The sequence below is a fragment of the Hordeum vulgare genome, chromosome 5H, assembly GCF_904849725.1.
Source record: "Hordeum vulgare subsp. vulgare chromosome 5H, MorexV3_pseudomolecules_assembly, whole genome shotgun sequence".
In the NCBI taxonomy this organism is placed as follows: Eukaryota; Viridiplantae; Streptophyta; class Magnoliopsida; order Poales; family Poaceae; genus Hordeum; species Hordeum vulgare.
In genome coordinates this window covers 130,216,190-130,238,458 of record NC_058522.1, presented here as the reverse complement: position 1 = coordinate 130,238,458, position 22,269 = coordinate 130,216,190, and positions in this window count along the sequence as shown.

Here is a 22,269-nt window from a genome sequence, read left to right as displayed (position 1 = left end):
AAGATAGGGGCTTATAGTTTTGCCTCCCAACGGTTTACCTGAAGGGTAAAGTCAACAACAATAAAGCATAAGTACTCAACTCCAAGTTGATATATGAATATAGATCTTTCCCCAAACATGTGACGGTAGTCAAGACAAAGGCAAAAATAGGGAATTTGTGAAGATCACCATGACTCTTACAAGGGCAAAAAGTAAAGGTACAAGATAGGCCCTTCGCAGAGGGAAGCAGAGGTTGTCATGCGCTTTTGAGGTTTTGAATGCGTGTCCTCTTAGTGCGGAGGAACGTCACTTTTATTGCCTTCTGTGAAAGAACTTTATTATGCAGTCTGTCGTTTTATGCCTTCCTCATCACAGGTTCGTACAAAGCTTATTTTCCACACACTAATAGATCATACATATTAGAGAGCAATTTTTATTGCTTGCACTCATGACAACTTACTTGAAGGATCTTATTCAATACATAGGTAGGTATGGTGGACTCTCATGGCAAAACTGGGTTGGAGGTTTATGGATGCACAAGTAGTATCTCTACTTGGTGCGGGAGTTTTGGCTAATATGAGGTGGAAGCAATCGTCACATGCTAAGGGATCTCTAATCATATAACATTGTTTGGAACCAAGGAAACACAATTCATTATGTTGTCTTCCTTGTCCAACATCTACTCCTAAGCATGTAATAGTTTGGTGAGTGCTCACAATTGTAAAAAGTGTCTAAGATGATATATTTATATGTGAACCTCTCTTTCCTTATTACTTCTTATTAATTGCAACAATGACTGAGGTCTATGTTGTTTTATTCTCAACAAGTTTCAATCATCATACGTGTCATAAGTGAAGTTATCACTTTCCATAAGATCGTCTCATGATCTTTCATGCTATCGTTCTTTTCATACTTTTGATCATGGCACAAAGCAAAGCCCTTGACTAAGAAACTCTTTATTATATAGCTCGTAAGATCGAATACATCGGGGGAGAGGCAAAAGCAAAAGACTCAAACTAAAAACTAAAGACTTATTCCTCTAAGAGAAGAAATAAAAAACTGAAAAGGAAAGAACTAAAACAAAGGTAAAATCAAAAGATCTAAAGGTGATACGATACGAGGGCAACTCCCCCAAGCTTGGCAGAAGCCAAGGGGATTGCCCATACCAATGCTTAGTTGTCTTCCTTTGGTGGTGATGGTGGTGGAGTTGTTGAAACAGTCTTGAGCTTGTCTAATTTCCACTTGAGAAAAAAGTTCTGCTCCCTTAGATCGTCATTTTCCTCCCCAAGTTTCAACACTCTATGGCAAAGTTCCTGCTTACTCTCCTGCAAGAAACGAGAAGGGATAAACAATGTCTTAGGCTTCTTCCTATGGTCAAGGAGGCTTGACTTCTTGAACTCCACATGGGTGTTTGCAGGTTGAGGTAGAGGAGACTCCTCTTCATTGGAACTCGTTTGTCCCTTCCCTTTGGGCTCATAGTCCTCTTCCTCATCAGTTGTCCAGCCATATGGTTCCAAGTCACCATAGACCTTGGGGCTAGCAAGGTAGTCAGCCACATAGCTCTCCCCCTCTGAATCCAGAGAAGACATCTTGACCTAGATCTGCGGCAGAAACAAGCTCGAAATGAAAACACAGGAAGACTGCACGATACGGAGATCAAAACCTTCGGGCGAGTATATATTGATTTTTTCTGGACCAGAAGGAGTGCTCCGCAAGAAAACGGAGTTCGGGAGGCACACGAGGTGCCCACAAGCGCTCCCTCCGCCACCAGGGGGTAGGGGGTGGTGTCCAAGCTTGTGGCCGCCTCGTGCGCTCTCCGGACTGCTTTTTATTTTTCTAATTTTCCACAAATTCCAAAATGGAGGAAATTTCCTATTGGGAAAGCGTCGGAGTCCAATTTCTTACCGAAAGAGATACCTCTTCGTTTTCAGGGTTTGAAACAGGCTGATAAACATCCCTTATGTACTCCTGTGGAGTTATGACATTGATGATATTGGTCTCAACATTTATGGGAGTACCACAGATGTAATGCTTGATTCTTTGCCCATTTACCACTCTAGGAAAATTTCCTTCCGTGTTATTGATATTGATGGCACCGGAACGATATACTTCCTCGATAACATAAGGACCGTCCCATTTAGAGAGAAGCTTGCCTGCAAAGAATCTCAAACGAGAATTGTATAGCAGGACATAATCACCTACATTGAACTCTCGTTTCTGTATTCGTTTGTCGTGCCATCTCTTAACCTTTTCCTTGAACAACTTGGCATTCTCATATGCGTGGGCCCTCCATTCATCTAACGAGCTGATATCAAACAACCGCTTCTCACCGGCAAGCTTGAAATCAAAGTTGAGCTCTTTGATTGCCCAACAAGCTTTGTGTTCCAGCTCAAGAGGTAAATGACAGGCCTTACCGTAAACAATTTTATATGGTGACATGCCCATGGAATTCTTATAAGCAGTCCTATAAGCCCATAGTGCATCGTCAAGTTTGCTAGACCAGTTCTTTCAAGATCTATTGACGGTCTTTTGTAGGATCAATTTGATCTCCCTATTACTCAACTCCACTTGACCACTAGACTGAGGATGATAAGGATATGCAACTCTATGGTTGACAACATACTTAGCGAGCATCTTGCGGAAAACACCATGAATGAAGTGTGAACCGGCATCAGTCATCAGATATCTAGGGACTCCAAATCTTGGGAATATGACTTCTTTAAGCATCTTAATAGAGGTGTGGTGATCAACATTTTTAGTGGGGATAGCTTCTACCCATTTAGTAACGTAATCCACAGCAACTAAGATGTGAGTGTTCCCATTGGAACTCGGGAAAGGTCCCATATAATCAAAGCCCCAGACATCAATGGTTCAATGACAAGTGAATAGTTCATAGGCATTTCCTGACGCTTACTGATATTCCCTATTCTTTCGCATTCGTCACATGACAAGACAAACTTACGGCCATCCTTGAAGAGAGTGGGCCAATAGAACCCTGATTGCAATACCTTATGGGTAGTTCTATCTCCAACGTGGTGTCCACCGTAGGCTTCAGAATGACACTTACGCAGGATCTGTCCCTGTTCATGTTCAGGCACACAACGTCTAATAACACCATCTACTCCTTCATTATAAAGGTGAGGATCATCCCAAAAGTAGTGTCTCAAATCATAGAAGAATTTCTTCTTTTGCTGATAGGTGAAACTGGGTGGTATGTATTTGGCTACGATATAGTTTGCATAATCGGCATACCACGGTGCACTATGTGAAGTGCGGATGACATTTAATTGCTCATGAGGAAAGTTTCATCAATAGGTAGTGGGTCATCAAGGACATTCTCTAGCCTAGACAAGTTATGTGCTACAGGGTTATCAGCACCCTTTCGGTCAACGACGTGTAAATCAAATTCCTGTAGCAGGAGAACCCATCTGATCAACCTAGGCTTAGCGTCCTTCTTCTCCATGAGGTACTTAATAGCAGCATGATCAGAGTGGATAGTGACTTTGGAGTCAACTATATAAGATTTGAACTTTTCACATGCAAACTCGACTGCTAAAAATTCCTTCTCCGTAGTGGCATAGTTTCTTTGGGCACTGTCTAGAGTTTTATAGCATAGTGAATAATATTCAACTTCTTGTCAACTCTTTGTCCTTGAGCAGCACCAACAGCATAATCACTAGCATCACACATGATTTCAAAGGGCAAGTTCCAGTCAGGTGGTTGAACAATAGGTGCAGTTATCAAAGCCTTCTTAAGTATTTCGAAGGCTTCCTCACAATCCTCATAAAAAACAAAAGGAACATCCTTCTGCAAGAGGTTGGTAAGAGGCCTAGAAATCTTAGAGAAGTCTTTAATGAACCTTCCATAGAAACCAGCATGACCTAGGAAACTTCGTATACCTCTGATATCTGTGGGGCAAGGAATTTTCTCAATTGCATCAACCTTAGCCTTATCAAATTCAATGCCTCTCTCAGAAATTTTGTGTCCTAAGACGATACCTTCATTAACCATAAAGTGGCACTTCTCCCAATTCAAGATGAGGTTGGTATCTTCGCATCTCTGTAAGACTCGATCAAGGTTGCTGAGGCAATCATCAAAGGAAGACCCGTAAATGGAGAAGTCATCCATGAAAACCTCGACAATCTTTTCACAAAAGTCAGAGAATATAGCCATCATACATCTTTGGAAGGTGGCAGGTGCATTGCATAAGCCAAAAGGCATACGTCTATAGGCAAAGGTACCGAAGGGGCAGGTGAAAGTGGTTTTCTCCTGATCAGATTGCGCAACAAGTATTTGCGAGAAACCTGAATAACCGTCTAGAAAGAAGAAGTGTGTGTGTTTGGATAGCCTTTCTAGCATTTGGTCGATAAACGGCAAAGGATAATGATCTTTCCTGGTTGCCTTGTTCAGTTTCCGGAAGTCTATCACCATCCTTTAGCCGGTAATAATCCTTTGTGGGATTAGTTCATCCTTATCATTAGGAACGACGGTGATACCTCCCTTCTTAGGTACGCAATGTACTGGACTTACCCAATCACTATGAGCAACAGGATAAATGATTACTGCTTCCAGAAGCTTTAATATTTCTTTTCTAACGACCTCTTTCATCTTAGGATTCAATCTCCTTTGATGATCAGCAACTGGTTTGAAGTCAGGATCGGTTTTAATCTTGTGCTGACATAGAGTAGGACTAATTCCCTTAAGATCATCAAGAGTATATCCAATAGGAGCATGGTGCTTCCTCAGAGTTTTTATTAACTTCTTTTCTTTGTGCTCTGAGAGGAGGGCACTAATAATAACAGGATATATCTCCTTCTCATCAAGATAGGTTGTCACACCCTATTTTTCACCACCATTGTTTTAAGTTGCAAAAATCAGAGCTTGTTAAAACTTTTTCTAATGATGTTGTGAATGCTATGAATGTCTTGTATGAATGTATGCTTGTTTGCTTGTTGATCCAAAACCCATGATAAATTTATTTTTAAATGAATTTTCCAAAACTCTTTTCTTTGACACCAGATCACCTCTACCTTGCTTGGATTACACTACTAGCTCATGATGCCTAGTAGCACTCCCAACCAAAGTTGGTGATCTGAACTCAAATACTATTATTATTTACCAAAAACATTAATTAATGATTTAAAACATTATTTTTCTATTTTAAATACATGTTTTTTTCTAAGGCCAGGAATGATATTCCCACAAGGAAAAAATGCTTCTCTGCCTTAGAAAATTCTGAGTAAAATCATGGAAACGTAGAAGGACATATATTTTCCATATATGAGATTTTCAACCCTATTTTATATTATAATTATTTGAATAAAACCCTGAAAACCATTCGTGCCTGTTTTATCCTTTTTAGATATTTCCAAAGGAAATAATCTCAATAAAATCCCATTAAATTACAGGAGCCTCCTCAAGCCATATATGGTGCCCACATAAAATCTCACCTTGATCCAAGGTGGGGAAGGTCACCAAATGAGCCTAAAACCCTCTCTGTCCAGAATAGAGTTGGAACAACTCTACATAGCAAAGTTTGTCCAATGGGGCTGAAACTTTGCACAGGTGTTTGGCACCTCAAATGAGGACTCCACGCCAAAAATGAGATTTGCAAGACTCTGTTTAGTCACACTCCCTTTGGAGAGGACAGATCTGGCCATTTTGGTGCATTTTCAAGTTTACAAAGCTAAACTTGTTCAATGGAGCTCAAAATTGGTGGAAACCCCTACTTTAACCCCAAGACCAAACCTGTTAAGTTGCAGTTCCAGTGGTGGAGTGGAAGCACCCCAAACCACTGTCGAACACCTTCTGACAGGAAGGTAAAAACCCACCTAGCCACTGTATTACCCAATGTCAAAGCCTTAAACTTGGTGTATTAGTGCCTCAGATCAACCTAAACACCCAGTCAACTAGCCCCTCCCCAGTTTAAAGCACAAGTGACAAGAACCACAATTTGTGCCATAGACCAGGGCTGACAACACTAGTGAAACATGTCCCCCTTCAACAGCCAGTGCTCTCACTAGCACACAACGGCTAGGAACACTCCCAGCAACACCCAGGACATGAGGGACACGTCTAAAGTGCCCGAGAGCGCGCCAGATGCCGTGGCATGCCAAAACTGCGCTCTGGACGCACTATAGGGATCCACCGAGAAGGGAACGACGCTCACGGCCGGTCCCAACCTCCCCCGAAGTGTCCAAGACCTCCCCCGACAACCCCTCTGTCTAAAGCAGCCACCAGGGACCCTCCTCTCGCGCGCTAGAGCTCGGGAGACGCGTGCCCGCGCGCACCCGACTCAGCCAAGCATGCACAGACGCTGCAGCTCGACCACACGCCTTCTCCCTCTGCGGCCGATTGTTCAGAGCGTCCCAAACCACGTCCGGAGACCATGGTTTCGCAGCCAGCTCCTCACTATGCACGCACGCGCGCCACGGTGAGTCACCGGCGCACCGAGTCGGCTCACCGTCGCGAGCCTATAAATAGGACTCCCCGACGCCTTAGCACCCCTCCAGCAGCCTCTGCACGACCACTAGCTCCTCCCTAGCCACCCAATCAAGCTCGCAGAGCCCCGGTGCTCGAGATCGACTGAGGCCCCTCCGCCTCGGCGCTCCGGTCAATTACCGGCTACACGCCGGCTCATGTGACACTCGACCCACCAGAGCACTCCCCTCGACACCAGGAACCTTTCCCCCAACTGCCCCGAGCGATTCCGTGCCCCTAGCTACCAGTTCAACCACATCCCTAAACCCCTCCGCCACGGCCACCTCCTCGCCGGCGACTCCGAGGCTCTCTGGCGCTGTCTCGACCACCTGCAGGTAGGCGGAGGCACGCTGAACCCATTCCTGCCCTTAGCTAGGCCCAAGGACGACGGTAGCCTCGCCGGAGTTCATCTCCTCCTCCCTGGCCGGAGGTAGGGGAAGAACCTGACAGGTGGGCTCCACCCGTCGGCGTCCTGGAGCAGCCCCCGTGCGCAGCCATAGCCGTTGACCCGAGGGGCCCACACGTCAGGTTCGAACCTGGCACGCGCGCGCGCCTGGCAGCCTACTGGCAGGCTGGGCCGGCCTGCTTCCCAGGCCAGGCTTTGGCATTTTTCTTTTATTTTTAAAATAGATACTAAAATGATTTTTGTTAAAATAACTACCCAGTGGAAAATATAATTCTTCCATTGATATTTTTCTCAAAATAAGTAGTATTTGATTCTGCCATTGTTGACATTTTCCAAAAACAGAATCTGTTTTATAATAATATAAAGGCATTAAAGGCAATAGTTAGCCCCTGTTTAGTAATTATTAAAATTGCTTAGCTAGTAAAAACTAAGAGAAGATACTTTTCAAATTAACAACCTGAATTTAATCAAGTTTTGCAACATTTTTAAAAGTAATTTGTGATCTGTTTTTGTGTGAGCTATTCTTATTTATTCTATTCTCGACGATAGAATTACCGAGTGACGAAGGATTCGGAGCGGAAGACCTCGAAGACCCCGGATACCTAGCTGACCAAGGCAAGCAACCCTTTGACCATGACTTGAGCATATGAATTGATGCATGCTAGAATAGCAAGTACTTTTCCGTTGCATGTGATCATAGTGCCGGTTCATCATTGGTGTGATGGTACCGAAGGCTTCTTCGAAGCACTTGCATGATGGTGATGTTATAAATATGGCTCCTCGGAGCACAAGCATGATGAGCTTGACCCTACCATCTATGACGATCATGCTGCTGTCATGTTGACTAGTAGAGTTAGAGAACCATTGCATGAGCATGATGATGAGTTAAATCAAAGGTTTATGAAAAACCCCGTCGGGTGCCACTAATGCCCGAGGGTGATGATGAGATGGGTGGCCACTTTTGGTGAAGTGGTGCACCGGTGTTTTGTGTGAGTATGGTTTCGGAAATGGGATTAGATTTATGAAGTGTCGACCATCCCAACCTTACCAGTACGACCACGTTACCCCTTTGTGGGACGGGGCTTTGTTGATTACTCTGGTTGGTACTAGCAAAGAGCCACATTACTAGTGGCGGGATTGATTGTCGTCACTCTCGTGATGGGCTCGTGCCAGGAAGGGCGACTATGCCATTTTTATGAGTTCCACGCACACCGTTGGCCCCCGCATGGTTGATACTCTCCAGAGCCGGTGTTCGTATGACGTACAACATGTGGGCTGGGTACCAATCGAGTGGACCTCTTTGTCTAGTATCGTCAGGGGAAAGATAATGATCGGGTACTTACCTCGGGTATATGTGATATACCGCGAGTCGTGGATGACACAGAAGTTTCCCGGATCTTGTGGTTCCAGCGTACTACCTCTGTGGAGTGTCAAACTATTCGAATAGTCGTGTCCACGGTCAAGGACAGTTGGGTAATCCTGCTTAAACTACATCCAGCGTTTCCGCATAAACCAAGTGTGAGTGAGTGTGTGTGTGGTGTTAAAAAGGTGTTGTTATAATAATAATATGACCAAGTTCGGTGACTTGGTATATAGGGTGAACCCGGATGGTTCAGCCCTTAGCAGATATGTTGATATCTGTAACCTGTTCTTCAAGAGTAATTCTTTAGCTTGATGCATATACATGATCATTCCACCAAGTTGCATTTCATCAAAGCTGCATATTATTGTTGTACTTCACTCTCTTTGTTCATATCATGGGCTGTTTGCGAGTACATTCAAAGTACTCATTGGCTTGCCACTGGTTATATTATTGACCATGTATGGAAGGACCGGAGTTTGGCGATGAGAACATCTTCGGAGACAGACCTGCGATCTAGGACGCTTCCAAGTCAGAATGCCTATCGGTATAGGCTGATGGCATGGGCACCCGCTTAGCCCTTATGAGTTTCCGCTACCCGTTGTACCCGTTTTAATTGGCCTTAGGCCCTGCTTGTGAACCTGACCCTTCGGTCATTTGATGTAATATTCGGTATTTGGATGTAAGACTCTATTATTCAGTATCTGTGTTCAGTGAGCATTGATCCTTGGGGTCACTGGGCAAGGCGATCTCGACTTACCAGTCGGGGTCCCCACAGAACTGGTATCAGAGCCATCCTGACTATAGGAAGCCTTAGGTAGGATGGACATTGGCCGAAAACGATTAGTACACCAGCCTTACACTTAAGATTTTGCACCTATAATCTTCTGATTCTCTCTCTCTCCTATATCTTGTAGATGGCCGTCGTACCTGAGATGCTTCTGAAGACCGGCTTTCCCCTACTCCTGGTGGATAGTCTCGAGAAGTGCCACGTACGCCGCATGCCCATCTTCCTCTACCACGAGCATTGGGTCAACGCCGACACCAAGGAATATCACGTGGACGTGATAGTGAAGGCTAACGACTCCCCGTCTAGTTGGTTCTTTGAAGGACCACAAATGGGGGAATTGATGCTGGCAGTGGAGACAGCCGCACGAGAGGCGCTCATGCGTCTCCGCGATATCCTCCTTGAGATGGTTGATGAGCCCGCTACTCGTCACCTACCTTTTCTTAAGGAAGGAGTGGACGGGAGTTGGACGCTCACCCCATCGTCTGAGGACGGGATGCCATTAAGGTTTCAAACCTACTTCAGTCTCTCGTCCGACACCCTGACGCACCTTCTGGTTAAGGAATAAACGAAGCTTCGCCAAGAACTGCACCAAGTCAAGGGCCTACTTCACACCGAGAAGATGAAGAATCGCAAGGTGAAGAAAGCAGTCGCACCTGAAGGAAGGTCCGGTGTTGCTACCAGGGGTGGTGTGCTACCGATCCGGGTTGTCCTTCTTCAGAGTCGCCGCCTGACAGCGGAAGAGTATACTGAGCTCTTCGCCGCCTCACCTAAGAGACGCCGTGATGTAATGCTTTTTTCTTCCACTCCTTTGAAGGAAGAAGACACCGACGAAGACGAAGATCCTGCCGAACCCACCTATGAGACCGAGCAGTCCGCCGCGTAGGATTTCAGTGTAGGCAACTAGGAGTACCCCTGAGCATAGGGTATCCATGTATCCGATCTTTCAAATTATGAGTGTGTATGATGTAAGCCGCATTCTGCCTTAGGCAGCCTGTACACGGCTACGTCACTTGTTTTCAATGAATGCAAATTCCGTTTCCAGGACTTTGGTTTTAAAAACTCGCACTAGCGCACATTTGGACCCCCCCCCCTCTTACTAGAGCAAACCCTTGTGGTTTCAAGCAAGGTGGATTTTTGACCTGTCTGTTTCCATGACAGGATGGTGAACGCAACCCGCAACAGCACCTTCGAAAACCCCGGCGCGGCCTCCTCAGGTCAGCCGCACGGAACCGAAGGAGAAGCTCACGCTGGAGATCACCATGAGCAGCCTGGCAATGTTCCTCCGCCACCTCCTCCCGAGAACTTGACTATGGCTCAGTTCCTTCAGGCTCTTCGCGAGGAGCGTCAAGCCAACAATGCCACTATTCAGCAGCTGGCTCAAGTCCTAGTGAACAACCCGCCATAGAACGGGAATGGCAATGGCCGCTCTACTCTCTCCGAGTTTATGCGGACTACGCCTCCCATATTCACAAAGACGACTGAACCATTGGATGCCGATGACTGGATTTGCACTATTGAAGACCTCCTTGCGCTGGTCAAGTGCACCGATGAACGTGAGAAGGTCCTTTATGCTTCTCACTGTCTTGGAGGCACCGTCAGGGCTTGGTGGGATGGTTTCCAGATCATGCGAGCTGGGCAAGTCATCACTTGGGCAATGTTCAAGGAAGGATTCCACGCGGCTCATATTCCGCCAGGAATGATGACCATCAAGAAGCGGGAATTCCGAGCCTTGAGGCAAGGCAGTGGAACTGTTAAAGAATATCTGCAGAAGTTTAACCTCTTGTCGAGGTATGCCCCTGAGGATGTTAACACTAAGGTCGCTAAGGTGGAACACTTCATGGAAGGGTTGCTGCAGTCCCTGCAATATCAGTTGGTAGTTTGCGACTGCAAGACCTTCAGCGACCTGGTTAACAAGGCACTTATGCTAGAAGACAAGCGTCGTGCAATGGACGACACCCGCAAGCGCAAGGTGATAGGCAGTGGAGGACTCACTAATGCAAGACCAAGACCATGGCAGTCAGCACCTGCGAGGCCCAACTATCAGCAGCAGCAGTACAAGACCCCGGTATTCCGTTAGAATTATCAGCCTAAAGTCAACACCAAGCCAGTTTCCAACCCGCCGAATAACAGTGGAGTCAAGACCAACCCTCCGGGTCAGGTCACCTATTTTGGGTGTGGTCAAACCGGACACTATTCCAGGCAATGTCCCAACAAGAAGCCCGATGCACCACGTCCCAATGCACCCAACCCAGGTCAAGGAGCACCAGGAAGAAACCAGGTTCCCCGCAACCAGCAGTTCAATAGCAAGGGGCGGATCAACCACATCATCGCCGAAGAGGTGCAGGAAGACCCGGACTGCATTCTGGGTACGTTCCTCGTCAACTCCACCCCAGCTACAGTGTTGTTTGATTGTGGTGCTTCGCATTCTTTTGTTACTCAAAGGTTTGAGGAGAAGTGTGGTTTAAAACCCACTCTGCTTCGCGGGCAGATGGCAATTCAAACCCCGGGAGCAGTGTTGAGGACCAATCTAGGGTGTAGAAGGGTCGAGATGGTTATCAATGGGACGAGCTTCTTGGCAGACCTCATTGTGCTTAAGTCGCAAGGCTTAGAAGTAATTCTCAGCATGGATTGGCTGGCCAAGAACCAGAGTCTCTTGGACTGTGCCAACAGGGCCATTACCATGACAAGCGACCAAGGTGTCACGCCCAAGATGCGACCCTATCCTCAATTTGGCACGAGGGCATCGTCAGGGACAGAAGCGCATCTCGTCGTGTCGCAAGAATGGATATCGTTACAAGTACATGTACTGAAAAGAAGATATATATATATATAGAATTGGCTTACACTCGCCACAAGCTACATCAGAGTCACAGCAGTACAGTACATAATCATCATGAAGAAGAGCAGGGTCCGACTACGGACGAAAACAAACGAGAAAAGAAGAACGACGTCCATCCTTGCTATCCGAGGCTGCCGGCCTGGAACCCATCCTAGATCGATGAAGAAGAAGAAGAAGAAGCAACTCCAAATGAACAATCAACGCGCTCGCGTCAAGTAACCTTTACCTGTACCTGCAACTGGTGTTGTAGTAATCTGTGAGCCATAGGGAACTCAACAATCTCATTTCCAAAGGTATCAAGACTAGCAAAGCTTAATGGGTGAGGTATGGTTAAGTGGTGAGGTTGCAGCAGCGGCTAAGCATATATTTGGTGGCTAAACTTACGAGTACAAGAATTAAGAGGGGGATGATCTACGCATAACGGACTTGAACTACTGATAATCAAATGAATGATCCTGAACACCTACCTACGTCAGACATAACCCCACCGTGTCCTCGATCGGAGCAGGAGCTCACGAAAGAGACAGTCACGATTATGCACACAGTCGACAAGTTTTAATTAAGTTAACCTCAAGTTATCTAGAACCAGTGTTAAACAAAGCTTCCATGTTGCCACATAACCGCGGGCACGGCTTTCCGAAAAGATTTAACCCTTCATGGGTGCTCCAACTAGTCCATCACAAATTACCACAAGCCGCATAGAAATCCTCCATCACGAAGCTCGCGATCTCGTTGGATTCCCTAGTGGAAAACCTCAACTCTGAGATTACCCAAAGCATCACCAGAATCCCGATGCACAAGATATCTCGTCAAAGGTAAAACTAATCCACCAAGGCCACCCGATGTGTCGACGAACCCGATAGGAGCCGCGTATCTCGTTCTCAGGACACACCGTCTATGCAAAGTGGACGGGAACCAAACCTCGAGTTGCCCCGTGGTGGCACCGCCGACGACTAGGTGGGTGGACCAACACTCATGAGGAGCACTGGCCCGGGGGTTGATTAGATTTCCTCGGGTTAATTACTCCATATGCAGTTCATTAGCTATTAGGCAAATGTAGTACCAAAGTTGGGCCTTGCCAGACCAGCTTTAATCTAAAACAAATTATCAAGGGGGTCCCCATAAGAACCCCGATCGTGTTAGGAGCGCTCATTTATGGAACATAACACCGGTAGCCGAAACTAAGGGGGCAAAGGTGGAACAAAACACCAGGCTAGAAAAGGGCCGAGCCTTCCACCTTTTACCAAGTATATAGATCCATTAAATTTAAATAGCATTTAATATGGTGATATATCAAGGAACCCATGTCATCACATGGAAGCAACTACACCTGCAACTAGCAACGCTAACAACAGGGTTAAGCAAGCAGTAACATAGCCAATCAGTGGTTTGCTAGGTCGATCAGGTTGAAGGTTATCATGGCATTGTTGAGAGGCTGATATTTAACAAGTGGTAGGCAACAAGACATAAACGATAGAAGCGATGAACTAGCATGGCAATGATAGTAATGGTATCTGGGGAAATGGTCATCTTGCCTGAGATCCCGCTCGGGAGAAGAAAAACTTGGTGAAGTAGGCAAACCAACGTAGTCGAACGGGTCCTCACATTCCGACACGCTTGCGGAACTCTATCGAGACGGGCAAACCGAAAACAAACATCAACACAAATATTCACCACACGATGCACAACATGATGCATAACCTACTATGATGCATGATCAGTTCACTAATGCAAGGGATGGCATGGCAATTCACCTCACGCAAACACTACACATTAAGTGAAGCTCGATATGCAACGGGTTACATATCGACGAAACTCCACGTTTAATTATTTAATTCACTCCCGATTATTTACGCGGCATATTAAGTTGTTGTTAACATGGCAAGGGGTGAAACGATGATTCTACCTGTCATACTAGTTGGTTTAATTCGCGGAACATAGAACGGAGCTATGGCCCAACAGGCATGCAACACAAGATTTATATGCCATGAATGCGTCATGCATGAGAGTTCACAACAACACGGGGAAGGACAGAAAGAAACAAGTGTCGCCACGGCGAGCGAGAGGGAACCATGGCGGCAAGACGGAAACGATGCCACGGCAACGTTCCTACCACGATACTCGTCGGGATATCGTGCCAACGTACTGGGAACGCATGCGGGAACGGTAAATAAAGATGGGGTTATACCAGTTACCGGGTTCCCATGCGTCGAGGCACGACGAAAGAAGACAACGTGCAACGGGCATACATACGGTGCAACATACATCCGACTCATACATCACATGTATATGGTTCACGCCACGTTCCCTCGGTATACCTTCGAAGCGTGCATATCGTAGCGGTTCAGTTCGGTGAAGGGGAACAACGGTCGTCGTGGACGTCGTGGTACCGGTCTCGTCGACGGTAGTCGTTCGCTCGGCGTCGTGGCTCTCGGGTCTTCGACGTCGGTAGTCGATCACGTCTCCGTCGATGTTCGGGGAAGTCGAACTCATTTCCGGGGTCGTCGAGGATGTCGTTGTACCCGCGATCTGACGGTTCCATGAAGGAGGGGATGGTGCACGCGGCGACGGCAAATAGTGGCCCAAGCAAGCAACAAACTACAGCAGCTAGCATAGCAACTAGCAGGCAGCAGGAACAGCAGAACTAGCAGGCAAGCTACGGCACAGCATGGGAGAGGCCAAGGTGGCAGCAGCAGCATGCGGCTATAGCAAGCAAGCACAACAACAACAGGCAATAGCAGCTAGCATCAGCAGCAAGCATCAGGAACAAAGCAGCGGCAGCGGCAGCAACTAGCAGGCACAGCAACTAGCAGGCGACAGCAACTAGCAAGCAGCATCGGCGGCAAGCGACAGCAGCAATACGGCAACGGCTCTGGCTATCTAGCTAGCAGCGGCAAGGCAACGACAGCAACAACATCGCGGCAACAGCAAGCTACGGTGAGCATCATCATCTCGACAGCAACATCATCAGGTGCAGGCAACGGCAACTGGCATAGCAACAGCACACGCAGCAGAGCAAATCACAACGGCGGCGGCGATGGGGCGAGCACCCGGCGGCTACGGCGAGCTCGCGAGGCGGCGCGCGGGGAGCGCAGCTCGGCGGGGCTCCATGGGGAGGCGAGCACGGCGGCTCGACGGGGCAATAGAGGCGAGGCCGAGGGGCGGCGCTCGGGGACGCAGCATGGCGGGGCGCGGCATCGGTGGAGGCTGGGAGGAGGGAGGCGGCGACGGCGGGGCTGCCGAGGTCCTGGGCACCTCGGGCAGGCATGGGCGCGCGGGGGGCAGAGGAGGCGTGTGGGATTCTGGGCAGGGAGGCAGCGCTGTCGGGAGGAGGGAGAGGAGATCAAGAGGACGAGGGGAGCGGTTCGCTAGGGCAGGGAGGCTTGGGCCTCGGCCTCGCGGCCGGCTCCCTCTCCCTATAGGTTTTTTTATACTTTTTAAAAACAGAAAACTCAAACAAAAGAAAAAAAAGGTTTTAACAAAATAAAAAAAATGCCTTTTGACTTCTTGAAAATAAAATATACCCCAACTATAAGGATAGCTTGAGCATTTTTAAACGAATAAAAACTAAAACCTTTTAAAGAATTAAAAATTAAAACCCTTTTGAAGAATAAAGTAAAACCTCTTTTATTTAAAGAATAAAATAAAAGCCCTTTAAAAGAGAAAAGTAAATGAGACGGTTTTAAAATAAAACCAAAGGAGGAAATAAAGAAACCCAAGGGTTGCCCCCACATTTAATAAAATGATTTTTATTAAAAGAATACGAACCTTTTAAAATAGGGGTTTTAAACGAAGACTTTAGCAAACCACAAAAACGAATTAGGAGGGGAGATGAGGGTTTTAGGTCCGCGGTGCAAGAGGGTTTTTGAGGTGGCTCTCACGCACCCACTCTCATCACTCCAACAAAACAACGCCACTCACAAAACACTAACACCCAACAACACGGAGCAGCACGCAACATCGACAAAACACAGTTGAGATGATGACATGCATGATGTGATGATGCAAACTATATGATGAGGCCACAAAATAAAATAACCACACGACGGGAACGGAAATAAAGGGGAATTTTCTGGAACGTCAGTCTCGGGCTATCACACAAGGGGTCAAGGTCCAGTATGTCTCTGAGCCGGTATCAGCTAAAGTACCTCGAATCAACAGCCTATCCGAGGTAGAGCACGACCAAGTGCATGTAGTCTGTGAGTACCCGGATGTCTTTCCTGACGAGCTACCTGGAATGCCTCCTGACCGAGACATCGAGTTCATCATCGAGCTCATTCCCGGGTCAAGGCCTATATATAAGAAGCCTTACAGGATGGGATCCGAGGAGCTAGCAGAGCTGAAGAAGCAGCTGGATGAGCAACTCAGGAAAGGATTCATTCATCCGAGTGCATCACCTTGGGGATCACCTGTTCTGTTTGTATAAAAGAAGGATGGTACCATTCGACTCTGCGTCGATTACCGTTCTCTCAACGAAGTCACAATCAAGAACAAGTACCCACTCCCTAAGATAGAAGACATGTTTGACCAGCTAAATGGAGCTAAGGTATTGTCCAAGATCGATCTTCGATCCGGATATTACCAGCTGAAGATTCGACCCGAGGACATACCCAATACTGCATTCGTGACCCGATACGGTCTCTATGAGTGCACTGTCATGCCCTTCGGATTGACAAATGCTCCAGCTTACTTCATGTACCTCATGAACAAGGTCTTCATGGAGTATTTGGACAAGTTTGTCGTCGTATTCATTGATGACATATTAATCTTCTCAAAATCTGAAGAAGAGCATGAGCAACACTTGAGGTTAGTTCTGGGAAAGCTTCGAGAGCACCAACTATATGCCAAGTTCAGCAAGTGCCAATTCTGGCTGAACAAAGTTGGATTTTTGGGTCATATCATGATGGCAAGCGGATTTGCAGTAGATCCATCCAAGATTACCACAGTGACCAGCTTGGAATCGCCGAGAGACGTGAAGGATGTCAGGAGTTTCATCGGGCTCGCGGGATACTACCGCAAGTTCGTAGAGGGATTCTCCAGCATCGCTCGACCTATGACTCAGCTTTTGAAGAAAGGCCGAAAGTTCCAGTGGACACCAGCGTGTGAAGCGAGCTTCCAAGAGTTGAAGAAAGACTGACTACCGCCCGGGTACTAGCTACCCCGGACATCAACAAGGAGTTTGTGATTTACTGTGATGCCTCCGGAACCGGACTCGATGGAGTCTTAATGCAAGATGGCAGAGTCGTGGCGTACTTGTCACGGCAAATGCGTCCGCATGAGGAGAACTACGCCACCCATGATCTCGAGTTAGCAACCGTAGTGCATGCCTTGAAGACATGGCGACATTACCTTCTCGGAAGCGATGTGAAATATACACGGACCACAAGAGTCTGAAACATATCTTCACCCAAAGGGAGCTGAATATGAGGCAACAAAGATGGCTTGAGTTAATCAAGGATTACGACCTCAGCATTCAATACCACCTCGGTAAGGCAAACGTGTTAGCCGATGCTTTAAGCCGGAAGGCTGGCACCTTGAACGTCATGCTCAAGGAAAGGTTGCCCGCCCTGTATGAAGAGATGGAAAGCTTCGGCCTGGAGTTAGTCGAACCAGGATACCTAGCCAACCTTGAAGTCAAACCAACTCTGGCTGATGATATCAAGGAAGCCCAGAAGGGACACAAGAGTATTGAAGGCCTCAAGAGGAAGATACAGGAAGGCAAGGCCCCACGATTCTCGGTTGATGATCCAGGAGTTGTGTGGTACGGGAAACTCTTATGCGTGCCCAACAAGGCCGAACTCAAGGACTTGATCCTGCAAGAGTCCCATGACACGCCATACTCCATCCATCCCGGTGGTACCAAGATGTATCAAGACCTCCGAGAACGATTCTGGTGGCATGGCATGAAGAGAGAGATAGGCTTCTACGTCGCTAAGTGTCATGTATGTGAGTGGGTCAAGGCTGAGCATCAGCGACCTGCTGGGCTGCTACAACCTCTTCAAGTGCCAGAATGGAAATGGGATAAGGTCGGCATGGACTTCATCACTGGACTATCCCGATCAAGCAGGGGTCATGACTCCATATGGGTCATCATTGACCACTTAACTAAGGTGTCTCATTTCATTCCGGTCAACACCACCTACGGGGGTGACAAGTTGGCTAGCCTCTACATTGAGCGCATCATTAGCCTCCATGGAGTTCCTAAAGAGATCGTGTCCGACCTCAAGATTCTGGAAGAAGTTTCAAGAAGCTCTCAGAACCAAGCTCTCTTTCAGCACGGCTTTCCACCCGCAGACGGGCGGACAGACCGAGAGGGTAAACCAGATACTCGAGGACATGCTCCGCTCATGTGTCTTCGCTCAAGGTGCCAAATGGGAAGACTGTCTGCCGTTTGCTGAGTTCTCATACAACAACAGCTACGAGTCCAGTCTTCAAATGGCCCCATTCAAGGCGCTATATGGGCGAAAGTGCCGCACCCCACTCAATTGGTCAGAAACCGGAGAAGGACTAGTTTTTGGGCCAGAAGCGCTGCAGGAAGCGGAAAATAAGGTGCAGCTTGTCCAAGAAAACCTGAAGGTAGCTAAGTCCCGACAAAAGAGCTATGCGGACTCCCGCTGCAAGGATGTGGAGTTCATTCCCGGAGACCAGGTGTACCTGCGCGTTACGCCTCTCAAGGGAACCAAGCGATTCCATGTCAAGGGGAAGCTAGCCCCAAGGTTTATTGGACCCTTCAAGATCACAGCAAGGCGTGGGGAAGTGGCTTATCAGTTGGAGCTACCCCCAGAACTTTCGGGTGTGCACAACGTGTTCCACGTGTCACAGCTCCGGAAGTGCTTACAAGTGCCGAACCGTTCCGATCCTTGCAAGGACATTCACCACCAAGTTGTTGACCTTCAACCGGACCTTACCTATCGCGAGAAGCCGATTCGCATTCTGGATGAAGCAGAGCGTTGCACCAAAAACCGCACCATCAAGTATTTCAAGGTTCAGTGGAGCAACCATACCGAAGCAGAAGCAACATGGGAACGTGAAGACTATCTCCGGTCAGAATTTCCAGAGCTATTTAATGCCTAGCTTAGGAATCTCGGGGACGAGATTCTTGTAAGAGGGATAGGTCTGTCACACCCTGTTTTTCACCACCAATGTTTTAAGTTGCAAAAATCAGAGCTTGTTAAAACTTTTTCTAATGATGTTGTGAATACTATGAATGTCTTGTATGAATGTATGCTTGTTTGCTTGTTTATCCAAAACCCATGATAAATTTATTTTTAAATGAATTTTCCAAAACTCTTTTCTTTGACACCAGATCACCTCTACCTTGCTTGGATTACACTACTAGCTCATGATGCCTAGTAGCACTCCCAACCAAAGTTGGTGATCTGAACTCAAATACTATTATTATTTACCAAAAACATTAATTAATGATTTAAAACATTATTTTTCTATTTTAAATACATGTCTGTTTCCAAGGCCAGGAATGATATTCCCACAAGGAAAAAATGCTTCTCTGCCTCAGAAAATTCTGAGTAAAATCATGGAAACTCAAAAGGACATATATTTTCCATATATAAGATTTCCAACCCTATTTTATATTATAATTATTTGAATAAAACCCTAAAAACCATTCCTATCTGTTGTAACCTTTTTAGATATTTCCAAAGGAAATACTCTCAATAAAATCCCATTAAATTACAGGAGCCTCCCCAAGCCATATTTGGTGCCCACATAAAATCTCACCTTGATCCAAGGTGGGGAAGGTCACCAAATGAGCCTAAAACCCTTTGTGTCCAGAAAAGAGTTGGAACAACTCTACATAGCAATGTTTGTCCAATGGGGCTGAAACTTTGCAGGGGTGTTTGGCACCTCAAATGAGGACTCCACACCAAAAATGAGATTTGCAAGACTCTGTTTAGTCACACTCCCTTTGGAGAGGACAGATCTGGCCACTTTGATGCAAGTTTACAAAGCTAAACTTGTTCGATGGAGCTCAAAATTGGTGGAAACCCCTACTTTAACCCCAAGACCAAACCTGTTAAGTTGCAGTTCCAGTGGTGGAGTGGAAGCACCCCAAACCACCGTCGAACACCTTCCAACACGAAGGTAAAACCCGCCTAGCCACTGTTTTACCCAATGTCAAAGCCTCAAACTTGGTGTATTAGTGCCTCAGATCAACCTAAACAACCAGTCAACTGGCCCCTCCCCATTTCAAAGCACAAGTGACAAGAACCCCAATTTGCGCCACAGACCAGGGCTGACAGCACTAGTGAAACATGTCCCCCTTGACTAGCCAGTGCTCTCACTAGCACACAACGGCTAAAAACACTCCCAGCAACACCCAGGACATGAGGGACACGTATAACGTGCCCCAGAGTGCGCCAGCATGCCGTGGCATGCCAAAACTGCGCTCTGGACGCGCTACAGGGAGCCACCGAGAAGGGAACGACGCTCCCGGCCGGTCCCAACCTCCCCCGAAGTGTCCAAGACCTCCCCCGACAAGCCCTCTGTGTAAAGCAGCCGCCAAGGACCCTCCTCTCCCGCGCTAGAGCTCGGCGACGCATGCCCGCGCGCACCCGACTCGACCGAGCATGCACAAACGCTGCAGCTCGACCCCACGCCTTCTCCCTCTGCGGCCGATGCTTCAGAGCGTCCCAAACCTCGTCCGGAGACCGTGGTTTCGCAGCCAGCTCCTCACTATGCACGCACGCGCGCCACGGTGAGTCACCGGCGCACCGAGTTGGCTCACCGTCGCGAGCCTATAAATAGGCCTCCCTGGCGCCTCAGCACCCCTCCAGCAGCCTCTGCACAACCACTAGCTCCTCCCTAGCCACCTAATCGAGCTCGCAGAGCCCCGGTGCTCGAGATCGACCGAGGCCCCTCCACCTCGGAGCTCGGGTCGATCTCCGGCTACACGCCGGCTCCTGCGACACTCGACCCACCAGAGCACTCCCCTCGACACCAGGAACATTTCCCCCAACTGCCCTAAGCGATTCCGTGCCCCTAGCTACCAGTTCAACCACGTCCCGAAACCCCTCCGCCACGGCCACCTCGTCGCCGACGACTCCGAGCCTCTCCGGCGCTGTCCCGACCACCTGCAGGTAGGCGGAGGCACGCTGAACCCATTCTTGCCCTTAGCTAGGCCCAAGGACGACGGTAGCCTCGCTGGAGTTCATCTCCTCCTCCCTGGCCGGAGGTAGGGGAAGAACCCGACAGGTGGGCTCCACCTGTCGGCGTCCTTGAGCAGCCCCCGCACGCAGCCACAGCCGCTGACCCCAGGGGCCCGCACGTCGGGTTCGAACCTGGCACGCGCACGCGCCTGGCAGCCTGCTGGTTGGCTCGGCCGGCCTGCTTCCCAGGCCAGGCTTTGGCCTTTTCTTTTATTTTTAAAACATAGACTAAAATGATTTTTGTTAAAATAACTACCTAGTGGGAAAATATAATTCTTCGACTGATATTTTTCTAAAAATGAGTAGTATTTGATTCTGCCATTGTTGACATTTTTCAAAAACAGAATCTGTTTTATAATAATATAAAGGCATTAAAGGCAATAGTTAGCCCCTGTTTAGTAATTATTAAAAATGCTTAGCTAGTAAAAACTAAGAGAATATACTTTTCAAATTAACAACCTGAATTTGATCAAGTTTTGCAACATTTTTAAAAGTGATTTGTGATCTATTTTTGTGTGAGCTATTCTTATTTATTCTATTCTCGACGATAGAATTACCGAGTGACGAAGGATTCGGAGAGGAAGACCTCGAAGACCCCGGATACCTAGCTGACCAAGGCAAGCAACCCTTTGACCATGACTTGAGCATATGAATTGATGCATGCTAGAATAGCAAGTACTTTTCCGTTGCATGTGATCATAGTGCCGGTTCATCATTGGTGTGATGGTACCAAAGGCTTCTTCGAAGCACTTGCATGATGGTGATGTTATAAATATGGCTCCTCGGAGCACAAGCATGATGAGCTTGACCCTACCATCTACGAGGATCATGCTGCTGTCATGTTGACTAGTAGAGTTAGAGAACCATTGCATGAGCATGATGATGAGTTAAATCAAAGGTTTATGAAAAACCCCGTCGGGTGCCACTAATGCCCGAGGGTGATGATGAGATGGGTGGCCACTTTTGGTGAAGTGGTGCACCGGTGTTTTGTGTGAGTATGGTTTCGGAAATGGGATTAGATTTATGAAGTGTCGACCATCCCAACCTTACCAGTACGACCACGTTACCCCTTTGTGGGACGGGGCTTTGTTGATTACTCTGGTCGGTACTAGCAAAGAGCCACATTACTAGTGGCGGGATTGATTGTCGTCACTCTCGTGATGGGCTCGTGCCAGGAAGGGCGACTATGCCATTTTTATGAGTTCCACGCACACCGTTGGTCCCCGCATGGTTGATACTGTCCAGAGCCGG